The sequence below is a fragment of the Protopterus annectens genome, chromosome 5.part1, assembly GCF_019279795.1.
Source record: "Protopterus annectens isolate FY-2018-M chromosome 5.part1, PAN1.0, whole genome shotgun sequence".
Taxonomy (NCBI): Eukaryota; Metazoa; Chordata; order Ceratodontiformes; family Protopteridae; genus Protopterus; species Protopterus annectens.
In genome coordinates this window covers 264,631,901-264,650,428 of record NC_056736.1, presented here as the reverse complement: position 1 = coordinate 264,650,428, position 18,528 = coordinate 264,631,901, and the positions used below count along the sequence as shown (strand labels likewise).

The window sequence follows — 18,528 nt, the reverse complement described above, 5'->3', positions numbered from 1 at the left end:
CACAAGGTGTGGTCCTATGTCTGTGATAGACAGAGGAGGTAGTAATGCCCAAACTAACATACCACCCCGATATAACCTCTAGAAACATGGTAACATGCTCCCTCCTAATAAATGGCCATGATACACAGGGATACAGCTGGGTTGGATTGCACAGCTAGGCTTATAAAGGCTGTGTTGGTCATTGGCCTAATATATAACGATGAACCTATTCTGGTGGAATTTTCCATCCATCTTAGAGGAAGCCATTTTAACTATTGAAGTAGTAAGTGAATGATACAATTTTTGAAGCTCAAACTCCTGTATTCATTAAATATATACAATATAAAGGTATGCTGGACAAATACACACACAAAAAAAGCAAGAAGGCAGGTTTGTATGTACAGAAGTCATCTCTAATTACCAAATCAGCAGAATGTGGTCAAAGGGATAAAAACAACATATGTGGGGTATATCTGGTGAGGATGATACCTCATGCTGATAGCAGTCTAGATGTCATACTCGGCAAAATAGTGACAACAAGAAGCTTTAACTGGATTTCATACTCAGTAAAATAGTGAAAAAAGAGACTTTAAATGTAATTGTGGGTAATGTAAAAACGCTGAAAACATTTCTAGTAAAATATTAGCTATTCATTGTGATAAAGAAATGCAAGCAACTAACGTATTAATATTCAGTGAATTTCCTTTGTGAGTGGTATTTAAAAAGAGCAGTAATCAACTTAGTGTTTTGAAGGAAAAAGAATACATATGTGTGTGTGTGTGTGTGTGTGTGTGTGTGTGTGTGTGTGTGTGTGTGTGTGTGTGTGTGTGTATGTGTGTGGTACTTATATGCTGATGTGGGGATCACGGTGACAAGAAATCTTGACAGAAAAGGAAAATGAATGTGGGTAAACAGGGATGCAGTTTCACAGAGCCTGACTACACTGGACAAAGTAATGCTGTTAATTATATGAGGGAAGATTTTGCAGACAGGTACTACATGACTGACAATTCATTTAACAAATTAGTACAAACAATTATCAGTGCACTTACATGATGTAATCTTTTACTGTCTCGTGTGTAGCTTACTACAGTTATAACATGGTTGGTTTGCCCATAAAATAGTATGATTGTTCCTAGACCATAACCACCACCACTTTAACTTCTAATCATTCAGCAGGAGCAATCCATAAATTTGCACAACAATAACATATTGTAACCAGATAAGTAACAGCGCATCAGTTTATGGAACCTTTTATAAAACAAATACACTGAGCACCTGTCCAGGAGTTACAGAAAACATTCCTTACTAATGGAAAAAGCTGGTATGGTTGGAAAGGAAGGGATAGGTGTTGGTGGTTAGATGATAAGTTTAAGATGATTGTCAGCTTCTGGACAGTATGAAGAAGGGAAGGCAGGACATTAAGGGATTCGTAAAGAGTTCATGATCCAGACAGGCTTATTTGAGTCCAATTACAACTGGGGTATAACTTTCTTTTGAACTTGACAATTATATACATATCTAATAAACATTGTGCTTGCTAGAATATGTACTCCACTAATGACTCTACAATAATGTCCACTGTCTCTACAGCTTCAATGCATAATAATGCTTGTTTCTACATACTTGCTAATTGCACTGCCAGCATATGTAATGTACTCTGTTTTGCTGTACTCATTGTTATTGTTTTCTTATTGTTCTTGTTATTATTGCTATTGTTACTGTTCGTGGAGCTTTTCTCCCCGGGCCTCCACTGAAAACGGGCTCTTTTTGGCCCAGTGGACTTACCCGGTCATCAAACTGTAATAAATAAAATAAATAAATAAAGTTTGTAGAACACATGCCAGCCACATTGGTACCATCTCTAGTAATATGATGTTCATCCTGCCATCTCATCATATTACACCCTGCAAAGTTAATATCAAAGCTCAAGGCCCAAATGGGAAGCTGTGGAGTCTATGGTTCTATATACCTATTAGTCTCACTAGCTTCATATGTAAAGCTATTCAGTATATTATCTCATAACTCATTAATTTGGACATTGACAATCTTTTAACCCTATACCCTTGACAATTTAGCTTTGTCAATGGAAGGTCCTGCCTCTTTATCTTCATTAGCTGTTTTTTTTTGAAAAAGTAAATGAAACAGCGGATAGGGGTTATGCAGTACATTTCTGGACCTGGCCAAGACCTTTGACAGACTTGTAAATCTGAATATAAATCCTTATGCTGTGTGATGCACAGTTAAGTGGTTGTTTGACAGAACTATGTGGTTTGGTGCCACTTTGGAAAGCAAAAAGTACCACAGATCTCATTGCTGGGCCTTCTCCTATTTGTCATCCATTTCTCAGACTTTTGTGTTTTACAGTTATCTAAGTTTGCTTGTGAGAGTGTAAAATCTGTGTTGTTATTTGATCTTCCACTGGCTCACCTTTGTTTCAGTGTGGGTTAGACCACATTAACAATATAACAAGTAAATCCAAAAGGTCTTCTTTGTATTTAAAATCCTCGTTTATTACAAAAGATAAAACTGCAGGAGATAGCAAGTTGTAAGCGCTTTCGCGTTGTTACCCAACGCTTCATCAGACATAAAGAAAATGCTGAAACTTTCCTCTTATAAAGCATTAATTGTTATGATGTCATTAGTAATTGGAAGTTAAAATTTAAAGAAACAGACATACAAACATAAAATATAAAATATAAAATATAAAATATAAAATATAAAATATAAAATGCATTCTGAGTTAAAACATTGTCTAGAGCAGAGAATATATTTTACATAAATGTATGTGTAGACATTAATGCTTCAGTGGCCTTGAAGCTAAGAAAGGCTTAAGAGTGAGCCTCTCATTAAGCCCAAACTTATGGGCTTGTAATTTGACAATCCACTTGCCTTCCCTTTCTTCAATTCTGTTCCTTATGTTACCTAATCTCCCATCAGTATGCACCAATTCAAGAACCTGGAATTTGAATGTGTGATCGTCACCTAACTCCACAGTGTGTTTAGCTAGGGCGTTCAGAATGTTACGTTTGGATATGGCATAGATATGCTCTCTGATACGTTCTCTTAGGGATCTGGTTGTCATGCCCACATAGAACTTCCTGCATACTTGGCACTCAGCTAAGTAAACCAAGTTGATAGACCTACAGCTCGCATGGTGCTTAAACATGTAGTTCCTGTGTGTTTCAGGATGTGTGTAGTTATTAGTATTGGCAACATATTTGCACTGGTTGCAAGATGAGCAAGCAAAAGTACCACATTGTGCCGTAGTGCGCTCAGTGACATGAGGTTTATCATAACAAAGTAGCCTATTTAACGAAAGCATGTTTCTATAGGCTACTCGAGGTGTGCTATCAACTAAGGACCTGATATCATCATCTATCATAAGAAGATTCCAATGTTTATTGAAAATCTTCAAAATGTGTTTGTTCTTGTTAGTGTAGGGAATTAGAATCCTATTGGGATTCGGCCTGGGTGTTCGTGTGAAATTTGAACACTGGGAATTGTGTCTTTTGATGATGGGTGCGGCATCATTGCCTCTCTTAGTGTCACACTCAGAGATGGCTTCATGTACAGAGTTCTTGTTGTAGCCCCTAGATATAAATTGGTTGGCTAAATCTGTTTTCTGTTGTTGGTATGCTATCTGTGTAGAAGTCAGTTTGGAAGCCCTCAAGGCTTGATTCTTAACAATATTTTTGTAGATGTGTTGGGGATGCATGCTTTCTCTATGTAGTAAGTTGTTCCTTCAGCAACTCTTCCTGAAAAGTTCAGTTTCAAAACCATAATTGTTCCTAGAGACACTCACATCTAGGAAGTCAATGCGGTCACTGGAGTAAGTATAGTCAAAACTCAAGAAATCAGTTGTGGCATTGAGATAGCTGATGAAATCAAAAAGGTGCTCAACTGTTCCTCCCCAAAGAAAGAAAGAACACATCATCTACAAACCTGTTGTAGAATATCAATGACTTGACACTCTTAAGCCTTTCTTAGCTTCAAGGCCACTGAAGCATTAATGTCTACACATACATTTATGTAAAATATATTCTCTGCTCTAGACAATGTTTTAACTCAGAATGCATTTTATATTTTATATTTTATATTTTATATTTTATGTTTGTATGTCTGTTTCTTTAAATTTTAACTTCCAATTACTAATGACATCATAACAATTAATGCTTTATAAGAGGAAAGTTTCAGCATTTTCTTTATGTCTGATGAAGCGTTGGGTAACAACGCGAAGCTACAACTTGCTATCTCCTGCAGTTTTATCTTTTGTAATAAACGAGGATTTTAAATACAAAGAAGACCTTTTGGATTTACTTGTTATTTTACTTTTGACTTCAGCTCATGGTGCACTCATTGCCTTTTTTTCCTGCTGATTTGTTGTTTCTGAGGAGAGTGCTTTACCTGGCAGTGTGTTTCCTTTTTGTTTTATACCACATTAACAATATGTTCCAGGACAATGGTGCAAAATAAAACGTGAAAAAAATGCAGTATAGTTCATTTTGGTAAACAAAACAGTTTAATTTACCATATAAGAGATGCACCCCTCTAATCACACACTGTGTTAAGGGATCTGTGTATTCTTCTTAATAATTCTTTTCCTTTTGACCATCCTTCTATCTGCCTCATCTAATTTTAAAAGGCATCTCCTCTAGATCAGAAGACGTCTTAATTCCCGCTTTATTTATATCTTATCAGACTTATTATAAAATATGATTCCTCCTTTGGCATATATTTGTATAGACATATCACTCACCCTGACAGACCTTAGAGATTCATGACTAAAAAGATCAGTGACCTCAAAAGTTTTAGTTATCAAAACAGATTGGCAGCAGTCTTTCTATACTTAGTCTGTTATGGACTCCTTCATGTGTATCTGTGCCTAGCCTTTCAAACATGAAAGATCTGACCTTCTTTGACTTCCTATCTCTTTGCAGAGCAAATCCTTCCCCATATACCCAGTTAAAGGAACTAAACTCTCATCAACAGGTAAATACGACCTGTTTGCATGATAGATTTATATCCTAACTTATCCCTCAGCGCTGGAATATTCTTTCAGTACAAGTTAAGCAGAGTAACACCCTTGTCACCTGCAAGGTAAATCTAGATAACTGGATGGTCAGTCTGAAATTCCTTCAAGGTCAATCTTGTGTTGCACTCCCTGAGGCTGGAGGGACATTTTAAATATGCTTTATTGGCCTGGAGACTGCTTAGTACTTACTTATGAACCTAAAAATCATGTTTCATGATGTGCATAGATCTTTCAGTCTGATCAGCCACTTGACAGCCTTGAAAAACATTATGAGGAGCACTCCTAAATCCATCCAGTATCACTGATTTAAAATGATCCCTGCAACTAGGTTTGCTTGTGGAAAAATATAATCTTACTGGGACTTACCTCATTATCAACAAAATATGTAACACAAATGGACCTCTTTTATTGTGGTATTCCATTAAATAATACCTCTGGCTTATAAAACTATAACAGAAACAATGACAGAAAACTGAAATCTAATACAACTAGTGAGTTGAAAATAGTATTATCATTAAAAGTTCAATTGACTGAAAGCCTGTTTCTGATATCACTGTCTCATCATGCAAGCAAAATGCAGTTAATAATTTTATGTTTCAGTTTATTGAGTGACTTTCTAATTTTTACTTGGTATGCATTTAATTTTTGTTTGCTTCAGGTTAAGCCCACAGCTAAAGAGTATTCTGCAACCAAACCACCCATCTAAGTAACAAGTGAATAAGTAAGTGTAGGTATAATTAGTAAGTAAGTAACCAAACCACCCATTTAAGTAATGAGTGAATATGTAAGTGTAGGTATAATTAGTAAGTAACCACCCATCTAACCAATGAACGAATAAGTAAGTGTAGGTATAATGGTCTATATTACATCGTCGAACTTCAAAAAGTTCGAACAATGTAATATCGAACCATAATATCCGAAACACTAAAATAGTGAACACAAAAAGCATCAATTTTTTTTTCCCCAGGGAAAAAAATCGCTGTTCCCTAACAAAAAAAAAACAAAAAAACTGCAACCTGAAACTTAACCTAAACTGGGGGGCTTCACCTCTCACACCCTCCACATCCCCCTACTTAAATATACCAACTCCAAGATCACACCACAGTGGAGGAAATAGCAAAGCCCCGAAAACAGCCCACCAATTTTTTTCCCTGGGAAAAAAATCAATGTGCCGTGGCTTCGCTATTTTCAGGTTTTGGACTTTCAGGTTCGATATTACATTGTTCGAACTTGTTGCAGTTTGACGATGTAATATAGACCCTAGGTATAATTGGCAAGTAAGTACGTAACCAAACCACCCATCTAAGTAATGAGTGAATAAGTAATTGTAGGTATAATTAGTAAGTAAGTAACCAAACCAGCCATCTAAGTAATGAGTGAATAAGTAAGTATAGGTATAATTAGTAAGTAACCAAATCACCCATCTAAGTAATTAGTGAATAAGTAAGTGCAGGTATAATTAGTAAGTAAGTAACCAAACCACCCATCTAAGTAATGAGTGAATAAGTAAGTGTAGGTATAATTAGTAAGTAAGTAACCAAACCACCCATCTAGGTAACGAGTGAATAAGTAAGTGTAGGTATAATTAGTAAGTAAGTAACCAAACCGCCCATCTAGGTAACAAGTGAATAAGTAAGTGTAGGTATAATTAGTAAGTAAGTAACCAAACCACCCATTTAAGTAACAAGTGAATAGGTTTGTATAGGTATAATTAAAAGTAAGTAACCAAATCACCTCTCAAAGTAACAAGTGAAATTAAATATAAGTATAATTAGTAAGTAATTAACCAAACCACTCTGTATAGGTATGATTAATAAGCAAGTAAGTAAATAAATGCATTCATGATCCAAGGCATTTATTAAGTGTTTTAGAAATGGTGACACATTCGTATTTGATCCAAGGCTTTTGTTATGTGTTTTAGAAATGGTGACACATTTTTATTTGTATACTTAACTAGGAAAAGACGCCTAAGCAATAAATGAATCACTGAAGAAGTCTGAGTATACAGACAAAATGTTTACTGGTGATTTTCTTTTAAATAAATTATGCACCGTCTTTTTAAATTTAGCATGACTCTTTTTTAATTGCAGTTCTTGCTTCATTATAGCAGCCTTCTGTGTGATAGTTGCATATTATTTTTGGCATGCGTTGCTTCTCTATACTTCTGTGTATTCACTGTTTGATACAATTGTACAGCTTGGAGCTTTTCTCTCTCTTTTGCCATCATCGTGTTTATCATCTGTCTCATCGGACCTTCCACCAGTAACTACGTAAAACAAAAAATTGTATAAACAAGTAAGAAAGACTACATATACATTTCATTAAAATATACTGATTTGCTGCAGATCAGGATATCTTCTACTAAACCCCAATCACCCCTTACCTGTTGTTTGACTCTGAGTGACTAAACTGGAATCTGCATGCTCCCATGATAGTGCTGGAAACAAGGTCTCCACTAGATGTAATTTATTAGTCAAAAACTGCAAAAGAGAAAAAAGTAAATCAATGCCTCAAAAGCACTATTAAATGTCATTATGCAAAACAGTCATCTAAAGTATAATGTTCTACCTTAAATAGTTAATTAATATTTATATGCCAGCATATATTCAAAGAGGCAGGCATTCATGAGATTTTGTTTGAATGTGTAAGGAATTAAATTGCTATCCTCATAAAAACTGAACCTGAAATTCTGAATATTGTTTAATACATGCCAAATATAAGATTATGTCATTTCAGAGAATTCTCTTCACTCAGAGATTCAGTCATTTTGGAATTATTATACATAAGATACAGGGTTGTAGAAGTGCAGGGGTCACAGCTCACAACCAAAACATTTTACATAGTTATACAGAAGGTTTTAACTTTTTGTAATGCTTATTGCAGTTTAGTATCTGACGTTCTGAAAGTCAAAATTGTGTTTTGTGTATTTCTGTCATACAGCCATTTATATACATATGTAAGTTTTAGTCAATGGTCAAAATGTTGACATTCACATGACTTGAAAACAAAAGGTCAGTCAGTGTAAGATCAAGAAACTATAAAAAAATGTTTGCTGCTGTGCCTCCCCCAATGCACATCTCATGTATACGAAGTCTGAAGTTGCACTCTCGTGGGGAAAAGAACAAATCCTTTTCCTGAGGTTATGCAATCAGTAATGGAAAAAGGTGATATTCTGTGGATCAAGCTTTTGTGCCCATGCATGTAAGTGTTGATGTTTTGAAGCATGACTACATGCACAGAAATCCTCATAGGGAATTTAGTGTCATAATCTAGACCAAATCTGGACCAAATGTCCACTAGTCATTTAATTAGTCTTTATATCTCCAGTGAAATAGGCCTAGCAAGACCTGCATTATATAACAGCAACCACTAGAGTTCCTTACCCTTTTTCCACTCACCATAGAAACTGAGAAGTTTCTAGAAAATGGGCTCCTGTGATAATGTTATATTACTTTCTGTAGCTCACCATCATCATGTAGACTGTACCCAGTTTCTTTTACTAACAATGCCTCTTCATTGGTGTCAGGTATTTTGGGTGGTGAATTCAGTGTTTAGGAATGTATGTTTTGCATTTATTGTTGAAGATTCTCATGAACATAACATGAGTTATTTGTTGAGTAATTACTTTTTAATGCCTGTGTTAGACATTGATTATAAAACTGGAAAATATATATAACTTTGTGCAGCTTTGCTCCTCAGGTCTTCACTAAAAACAGGGCCATAACCTACATGGAAACCTGTTCAGAAAAACAAATAAATAATATAAATTTGTAAAGAGTATGTGCGACAGGTTGATCAATTTTCTGTATGAAATTACATTAAGAAAATCAGAGGAAGCTCAAAAAGTTGACATGCTTGCAAGAATGATAATGTTGCTGTCAGTTATGTTAGTTCTGCACTTATAAAGTAATAGTTCCCATTATCATCACCAGAACAGAAAGGTACCGCAGCAGGCCGGCCTTTGGGATTTAGTGCAAAAAAAAGGTGTTGGTGATGCAACTCCGTCTGTCACTACATTTCAAATTCAACAGTTTGTTTATAGGTAAAACTAGCTCTGTATTACAGCTGAAACTATCATCACAAAAGCAAGTGGAAATCATTAAGAGCTAGCATTTTAAGGCCTTCAAAAAGAAACCACAGAATGCAGAGGTGCATAAATTAGCTTACTGTAGCTTTAATGATTTGTTATTATTTCAGAAATCCAATTGTGACAAAAAAATAGGGCACTCTAACTTTAAGAACTGCCACACATTTTTCAAATCATTCTGTACTGCTTCATTTCTTTGTCTGTATAAAAGGTTTAACATGGCATAAAGGAGGTTCCATGTGTTGAAATGCAGCCTCAGGATAGATTGTATTATTCTTCCCCTCTTGACCAGCAGGGTCTCATCTCTCTCTCTGTCTTGCAGGCTTTTGTTGTAACAGATGGAATTGCTTGAAAAAAAGAAAAAAGCCAGTCTGTTCTCATTAACTCACAGAAAACACAAATACAAACCTAAACAATGAAGACTGCATAGGGGAGTCTGCTAGCCCATCCCTTTGAGACCATCTGTACAGATAGAGAGGCATGCATACAGATAAAGACTTCATAATGTGACAGGCCCTGGTATAAGGCAATCGGACACAGGAGCAGTATTCATTTGGTTTGGGGTTTTCAGTGCATCATATAGGTGCAGTATAAGATGATAAGGAACCTGGAAATGTGCAACATTATGAAAGTATTACTACATTACTGAAGAATTACATGTGGAAGGACTGCATTTTAATTGCTATTAAAGTTTTGAAACAGTCATTTTTATTATACTCCTGGCAAAGATGAAGCAGAATATGCTGGTCTTCTTAAACATGAGACATGGAAGGTGAAACAATGAAAGTGTGATTTTTTCCCATTAATTTTATATTCTACTTCTGTGCATTGTGCATTCTCATTTGTTACATTTTATAACATATTTATTAACCATCTGGGTAGTTTATACAAGAAGGCTTGCTATCTAAGGAAACCCAAAGACATCACTGGAATGTTATTTTCTGTAGTTACATACAATTTGATCTAAGTAATGATTTTTGGCTCATAAACACAATCTATAAATTGGTAGATATAGAAATGTGTACATGAGGATACTACCTTTTAGTTACAAAATTTGGCAACATTTTGTAGACTCCTCACTTTGGCTAGATCATGTAACTTAAAAAGTAGAAAACATTAGCAGTAAAATTGATTTTTACACCTCCCCCTCACAAAAAAGTGAATTAAAAATGTTTTATTAGTACCACCAGAGCACTAGAGTAATATCAACTCAGTCCACCCCACACTGGCCTGAAGAAGTCATACTGCTGTTCTTTAGGACAGGATAATCCTTTGGTTGCTGGTTGGATGCTGGTTTCCTATTTTTTGGATTTGTTGACAGGATGTGCCAACCACTGGCCGTTCTGGTGATATGCTGGTGCTAAAGTAAAGATCAGCAGTGATGCCACTACAGTTTAGCCCTGTGTAAATTTACATTTTATTTGGGGTAGCTACCAAGTATCTGGGCAGAGCAAGTGTGGGTCCTAAAAGAGGCACAAGATGGATGGATTAGAGATGTTATTAATGAGCAGTGGCAGTACAAATAAACTATGATGCAGGCATACCTCTCAACCTCTTAGAGCAACAAATCTTGACAAAGCCTAAAATGATGGTGGGACAAATAGGGACAGATTTTAAATAATGCTTTTACAAACTTATCAAGTTGATAGAATAATAAGTTTTGCATTAGCATGAATTTCTTGAAGGATATGGAGTCTTAAACCCAAATGTTTGTCATTATTTAATGACTTCAATCCTCAGCTATTTGCCAGAAAAGTACAGATTTTAGGAGGAACACACCAAATATATGAGGCAAAAATCCGGATATTCTGTGAAAATCTGTACAGTTGTGAGGTATGGATGCAGGCAGCTAATGCAGGAAGAACTACCATGAAAACAGTTTAAAACACATCCAAAACAAGTATTTAAACCTTTTCCTTTTTTCTAGAGCAGAAGGCTTACCTGGTTTGCAGTCTAGCTCTGATGCTTATCCACCTTTTCTTTTAGATATGGTAGCACCCATATCCTTCTGATGATCCTGGTCTCTGAAAAGAAAACTAAAAGTCAAGTGAATAAAGTAAAATATATGGAAAGACTTATCTAATTTATGATTTTCTATTCATGCCCAAGGCTATTTCATATAATGATTATTCTATCCCTCAATTAAGCTTCTGATGCCAATATTTAGACAGCACTCATTAACTTATTCCATATCTTCCTGGGACTAGAAATATGCATTTATTGCCTGCAGAAAGCATACAGCACATAGCTAAAATACATTAGCTTTACAACTATTACCAGAATGTTGAAGTACTACAAAGTCAGCTGCGTGTCTGTAAATGGAATTGCAGAAATCAATAAAACTTAACTTTCTTATTTGTTTCCCTACATAGCATTTGCTGTAATGTAGATCATTCAAAAAGTGAGCACACATCAGATTATGTTAGCATACACAGTGAAAGTCATGCATTACCATTCTGTGCAAATTGTGTTCACTCTGATTCCTACAGCAAATGTAAAGTAGAGGTAGGTAGCTGTAATAAAGCTATGCCACTAAACTTTACATTTTAAAACATCTGCTAGGCTAGGTAATAATCATGAAATGTGTTTACTATGCTGGTAGAGACCTGCAAAGTAATTTGGGTAAACTATTAATTTAGTATCAAACAATGCTCTAGGTATGAAATGACAATGTAGTATGAAGGTAACAGTGTCCAGTACTATGATTAAGTGACCCAGCAAGTACTAGGAGTAAGTGACCTGTCCAGTTCTAGGAGTAAGTGACCTGTGTAGTACTAGGAACTTTATTCTCCAAATTAGTTGTGTGAAAGTATTAGTACTTACACACTGCAGCATAATTCCATCTTGCTATAAAGTATTGTTAGTTTAGCTATCATGCAACCTTACCTCAGTTTATTTCCCTAAGTAGTTCACCTATGAAACTTCAAGTTCTTCCACTAACAACCTGAGTATTGTGACCAACCATAGTCGTCAACCCTCTTGCAACACTCTGCTGTCACTCCATGTGTGTCTGCTATGGCAGTGTAATAACTGTCTGCTCACTGTTTTTATCTGTTGATAGTAGAGCCTATGAGAGATTGAAATTGTTAAGATACATGGAGGCAAATCTCTTGCAACATCCCATTTTTGGTAAGCATCCTACATCCACAGCCACAACAGCACATCAGCCGCAACATGCCACCAAGCTCATAACATATACCTTAAATAAAAATTTGTCAAAGCCTCCTATAACCCAGCCTAAAAGATGAAAGTCTGTAGCACACAAGGCAACACCTACTTTGTCTTTACTCACACAAAATGCAAATCTACATAGCAGACCTAACAGTCATCAGGAAACCAGACAAAAGCTCATAGGGCTTTCTAACTCCACTGTGCTTCCTAACAGAAATATTTTAGTCATAGATGATCCTACAGTTAGGCATACAGACTCCACACTCACCAGGCAGGATAAGAACACAGTGACTGTAAGCTGCTCTTAAGCCAGAAAGACATAAGTATAGCCTAGTGGTGGCCCATGTAGGCGTAACTAATATGAGGTTCTCCACTCACAGGAACATGAATAGAAACATGGCAGAATTTGTTATTCATATTTAAGAGGTAAGAATGACACTGTACTTGAGTAGTATCTTGCCTTCATTCAGAATGACACCAAGATACCGAAGCAAGATATTTCGATTTAACAATTAACTAAATAGTTTATGCCATTCTAAAGTGGGGGGGGGTCTAGTATGTGTCAGCCTGGAATGAGATGTTAGATGAGACTTCCTTTTCACCAGGGAAGGCTTACACCTCTTATATCAGTAGAGACATAATACTAGTCATGGCAGGAATAAGAGAAATTATAGATGTTTAAAACTGAAATACAAGGGAAAATGGGAACATGCTCACTTAGTGTATCTGAGAGATGTGGTAAGGAAAAGGAAAGTCCGAATGAGGTGATCAAACCTAGAATGAGAGATGCCACAGTCGACTGGCACAGGTTTCTTGGGTAACATATAGCAGAAGAATGCCAAAGAAGTTGAAAAGTAAGGTATACCAAACAGTGGTGTGACCAGTACTTCCATATGATATGGGAGCTGGTTAAGTGAAGGAAAAGTGTTTGTCTATGTTACGGGAACCTTGTAAGTGAAGAGCCAGTGCTTCTGTATGTTATGGGAGCCTGATAACTGAAGGACCAGTGCTTCTGAATGTTATGGGAGCCAAGTAAGTGAAGGACCAGTGCTTCTGTATGATGTGGGAGCCTAATAAGTGAAGCATCAGTACTTCTGTATGTTACGGGATCCTGGATAATTAAGGACCAGCACTTCTGCATATGATGAGAGCCTGGTAAGTGAAGGACCAGTGCTCTGTATGTTAAGGGGGCCATAGAAGTGGAGTAGTGCTTCTGTGTGTTTCAGGAGCTTGATAAGTGAAGGACCAATGCTTCTGTGTGTTATGGGAGCCTGCTGAGTGAAGGTATTCAGCTGAGCAAGCATGAGGGATGGGAGCCTGGTAAGTGATGGACCAATGCTTCTGTATGCCATAGAAGGCTGGTAAGTGAAGGGCCAGTGCTTCTGTGTGTTATAGGAGCCTGTTAAGTGAAGGACCAGTGCTTCTATATGTTACAGGAGCCAGGTAATTGAAGGACCACTGCTACTGTATGTTATGGGAGCCTGGTAAGTGATGGACCATTGCTTTGGTATGGTACAGGAGCCTGCTAAGTGAAGGAGCAGTGCTTCTGTATGTTACGGGAGCCCTGTAAGTGAAGTACCAGTGCTTCTGTATCTTATGGGAGCCTGTTAAGTGAAAGACCAGTGTTTCTGTATGTTATGGGATCCTGGTAAATGAAGGGCCAGCGCTTCTGTATGTGATGATAGCCTGGTAAGTGAAGGACCAGTCCTTGTATATATTAAGGTTCATAGGTTCATACTAGGCTATCTGCCCTAGGGTATTTATAAGCCTAGCCAGAATGTGTTTGGCTTTCACCACCCATTTTAAATTTATTTTGCTATGCCCTTTTTCGAGGTTAGTATACTGTGCCTCTGTCTAACAGTGACACAGAAGTGATACCCGGGGTAAACCTACGATCTCCCATCCACTCATCAAGATTCCTCTTGAAGAGAGTCAATGACGGACTCTGCCTAACCTGGACTGGGATTTTATTCCAGAGTGAAGGGAGCCTCTGGGTTATGAATCTGTCCCTCCAGCATGTCCTATTTATTTCAGTGCTGAGGTTCAAGTCTCTCGAGCGTAGCTCGATGGGATTTGGATTTTCTGAGGTGCAGCATGTCCATTAATTCCGGGTTGGACATGGCTTTATACGTCAGGCACAGATCGCCTCTGAACAGGCGGTATGCCACTGGGTAGAGCTGGAGTTTCTTTAACCGGGCAGCATATGGCATCTGTTTGAGCCCTTTGATCCTCTTGGTGAGGTACTTTTGGGGTCTTTCCAGTTGCTGCAGGTGTCTGGTAAGGTACATCCCAAAAGGGGCATTGTACTCAATTACGGGCCTGATGAGGGATGAGTAAAGAGACACGATGACCTCCCCTGATCTAGATGTGAATCCCTTCATGATTAGGTGGGCTATATAAAATGTTTTTCTAACCACTTTGGCCACGTGATTGTCAAATGAGAGATTGCTATCAACTTGGGTCCCCAGGTCCCTAATTACTTCTTCTGTACTTAATGGATTACCACCTATGTGGTAATTTGTGGGCACTTTGTTTTTGCCAAAGGGGATGACTATACACTTTTTGGCATTTAGCTTGAGGCCATGGCTCTGGCACCAGTTGTCTGTTTCTATGAGGCCCTTTTGGAGGATGCTTGTGTCATCTGGAGAGTCGATTATGGCGCCCAGTTTGCAGTCATCTGTGAACTTGGTCAGCCACAGTCCTTCCGTGTTGGCCTGTACCTCCGAAAAATATATACCGAACAAGAGAGGTCCCAGGACTGAGCCTTGTGGGACACCACTTGTAACTGGTTTGGAGTTAAGTTTAAGGGAGACTATTAGGTTTCTGCACAATACGGGAGCCAGGTAAGTGAAGGACCCATGATTCTGTATGTTACAGGAGCCTGGTAAATGAGGGATCAGTGCTTTTGCATATTACGAGAGCCTAGTAAGTGAAGGACCAGGGCTTCTATATTTTGTGAGAGCCTGATAAGTGAAGGAACAGTGCTTCTGTATGTTACAGTTGCCATCAAAGTGAAGGAGCAGTGCTTCTGTGTGTTATGGGAGCTTAATAAGTGAAGGGCCAGTGTTTCTGTATTTTTACAGGAGCCAGGTAAGTGAAGGACAAGTGGTTCTGTATGCTATGTGAGCCTGGTAAGTGAAGGACAAGTGCTTGTCTATGTTATGGGAGCTGGTAAGTGAAAGACCAGAGCTTCTGTATTTTACAGGAGCCTGGTAAGTGAGGGTCCAGTGCTTCTGTATGTTACAGGAGACTGTTATGTGCAGCAGTAGTATTTCTGTATGTTATGGGAGCCTGGGAAGTGAAGGACCATTGTCTCTGTAAGTTACGGCAGCCTGGTAAGTGAAGGTACTGCAGCTGAGGAAGCTTAAGGTACAGGAGTGTGATAAGTGAAGGCTAGTGCTTTTGTTTGTTTTGGGAGACTGCTAAGTGAAGGAATGACAAGTGATGAACCTTGAAGTACTGCAACCTGGTAAGTGAAGGACTAGTGCGTCTGTATATTACAGGAACCCTGTAAGTGAAGGACCAGTGCTTCTGTATGTTACCAGAGCTTGCTAAGTGAAGGACCAGCACTTCTGTAAGTGATGAGAGCCTGGTAAGTGAAGGATCAGTGCTTCTGTATGTTACTGGAGCCCTGTAAGTGAAGGGCCAGTGTTTCTGTATGATATGGGAGCCTGCTGAGTGAAGGTACGCAGCTGAGCAAGCATGAGGTACAGGAGCCTGGTACGTGAAGGACCAGTGCTTCTGTATGCCATGAGAGGCTGGTAACTGAAGGGCCAGTGCTTCTGTATTCTAGAGGAGCTTGGTATGTGAAGGACCAGTCCTCCTGTATGTTACAGGATCCTGGTAAGTGAAGGGCCACACCTGAACCTGGTAAGTGAAGGACCAGTGCTTCTGTTTGTGACAGAAGCCTGGTAAGTAAAGGACCAATGCTTCTGCATGTTATGGAAGAATGGTAAGTAAAGCACCAGTGCTTCTGTATGTTACAGAAGCCTGGTAAGTGAAGTACCAGTGCTTCTATATATTACGGGAGCCTGGTAATTGAAGGACCAGTGCTACTGTATATTATGGGAGCCTGGTAAGTGATGGACAGTTGCTTTGGTATGGTACGGGAGCCTGCTAGGTGAAGGACCAATTCTTCTGTATATTACTGGAGTCCCGTAAGTGAAAGACCAGTGTTTCTGTATGTCACTGGAGCTTTCTAAGTGAAGGACCAACACTTCTGTAAGTGATGAGAGCCTGGTAAGTGAAGGACCAGTACTTCTGTGTACTTTACATAGTGTACTCCTTTAAGGACAGCTGACTGATTTTGTCTGGTGAAACGCTGCATCACAGATTAGTGGGAGGCATCACCCCCCCCCATATATCTGTTACCTTCTTAGTTATACTGCACTCCTTTTCCTCTATAATCTAGAGTGCACCTTTGCCTCTTCCTACCCATCCTGCCCACACTCTAATTACACAACACATCTCTGATATACTGACTATTTTGTTTGAATTTAGTCTAAGGTTACTTAACTGCCACATACCTACCTTCCACCCATATAGGAAACATATTGCAGTAACAGGCTCTCTTTCACATAACACTGATAGTCTCCCAAACTCTCCAGTGTCTTGGACTACTGGCTATACCCCGCTCTGTTTGCTATGCTCACTCCGCTCCTCTACCCTACCCCCATTCCCACCCACCCCATATTGATTACATTTATAGTTATACACCACACCCTCTATCACTTCTCTTCCACCCAATTAGAGTCTCACACCACACATCACTTACAAACCAACACCCTTCACCACACCCTTACTATCACTCATTAGTAGTATATCAAACCCACTTACTTTAAGTTACTACCCTTAAACACTCTTCACCAGACATTATGAACTATAAACAACAGTCCCACTTAATAAAAGCACTACTCTACCTATGTACTATCATCACCTTTCTCCTACTCTCCTACCTCTCCTCTAACCACACTCAACTACATATCAGTACCTCCCCACAATGGCAAACTGAACCTCTATCCACTTTCCTGAAACTTTGTAACTTCTCTATCACACCACTAGACCTCATCTCCTCTAGATCAGTCTCTCACTCCCACTACAAACTGTCAGTCAGAACTAACTCTCACTCTTCATTAAGACATACTAAATTACTATACAAACTAACTAAACTGTATCTTCACCTACTCCATAAACCCATTCGCTGTGGTGGCATTCACCCTAATCCAGGGCCCACCACAACACCCTACACAGACTCTAATCAGCCAAACCCCCTATACTATAGACCTACCTCCTCTCTCCTCTTCATTAACATAAATGCAAGAAGTATACTTAACAAAATCCAGGACCGTCATGCCCTTCTAGCTGTATATAAACCAGAAATAGCAGAGCTAACTTAAACAGGTCTTAAACCAGAACACCATAATAATGAGATTATAGCCCCTGGCTATAACATAATATGCAGAGACAGAGTAGAGAAAAAGGGAGGTGGCATAGTTATATTGTTCCAAAATCATCTCACCATTGAACAAATTGATTATAACACCCAAGAAATCAAATATGTTGAACTAATCCTTGCCAAATTAAAACTAAACAAAAAAAATATCATTTTTACAGGTGACTACATTCCACCAGGCAATAACACTATTATAATGGAAAACCTGCTAAACTGGATCTCAAACTCCATGCCACAAAAAACTGTACTATTAGGTGACTTTAATATTGACTGGCTGAACTGCTCTAGCCACACTCCAACTACCCATATTAACCTCCATAGATTTACCCAAATTATATCCACTGCAACCAGAACAGACAAAACCTCAAAACGTGAATCCATCTTAGACTGGATTCTGTTATCTGACCCCACTCTAGCGTGGCACTCTGGCTGTCTACCTGACAGTCTAAGTGATCATCAACCAACCTACCTAATTCGGAGCAGACCCCATTACATAAGCCAACCCAACCTCAGAGTAATACATAACAAAAAGACCTTTAAAACAACTGAATTCAACAATTCACTATAAAGCTGTAACTGGACACCCCTAAATCTACTGTCGCTAGATGATGCCATACAGTACTTTAACTCCACTTTCCTATAAATCCTAAACTGTCATGCCCCCTCCAGCACTATAAGACTAAATGCTAACTATGCTCCATGGCTAACTAAAGATACTAAGACTAGAATGAAAGAGAGGGATCTGGCCTGGAGTCAATATCAAAAGAACAAAACCAGTAATCTGAGGCAAACCAACCAAGAACT

At 38.3% G+C, this 18,528-nt stretch overlaps 1 long non-coding RNA gene across 1 annotated transcript; it reads right to left on the bottom strand.

The window, feature by feature from the left end:
* Window positions 1-7,043: 7,043 nt before the first annotated feature.
* LOC122803290 lies at window positions 7,044-11,112 on the bottom strand. The gene is made up of 3 exons (XR_006365097.1): window positions 11,043-11,112; window positions 7,398-7,494; window positions 7,044-7,280 (listed from the first exon to the last, which is right to left on the bottom strand). It is a non-coding gene; the product is annotated as an uncharacterized LOC122803290 (long non-coding RNA).
* Window positions 11,113-18,528: the final 7,416 nt, after the last annotated feature.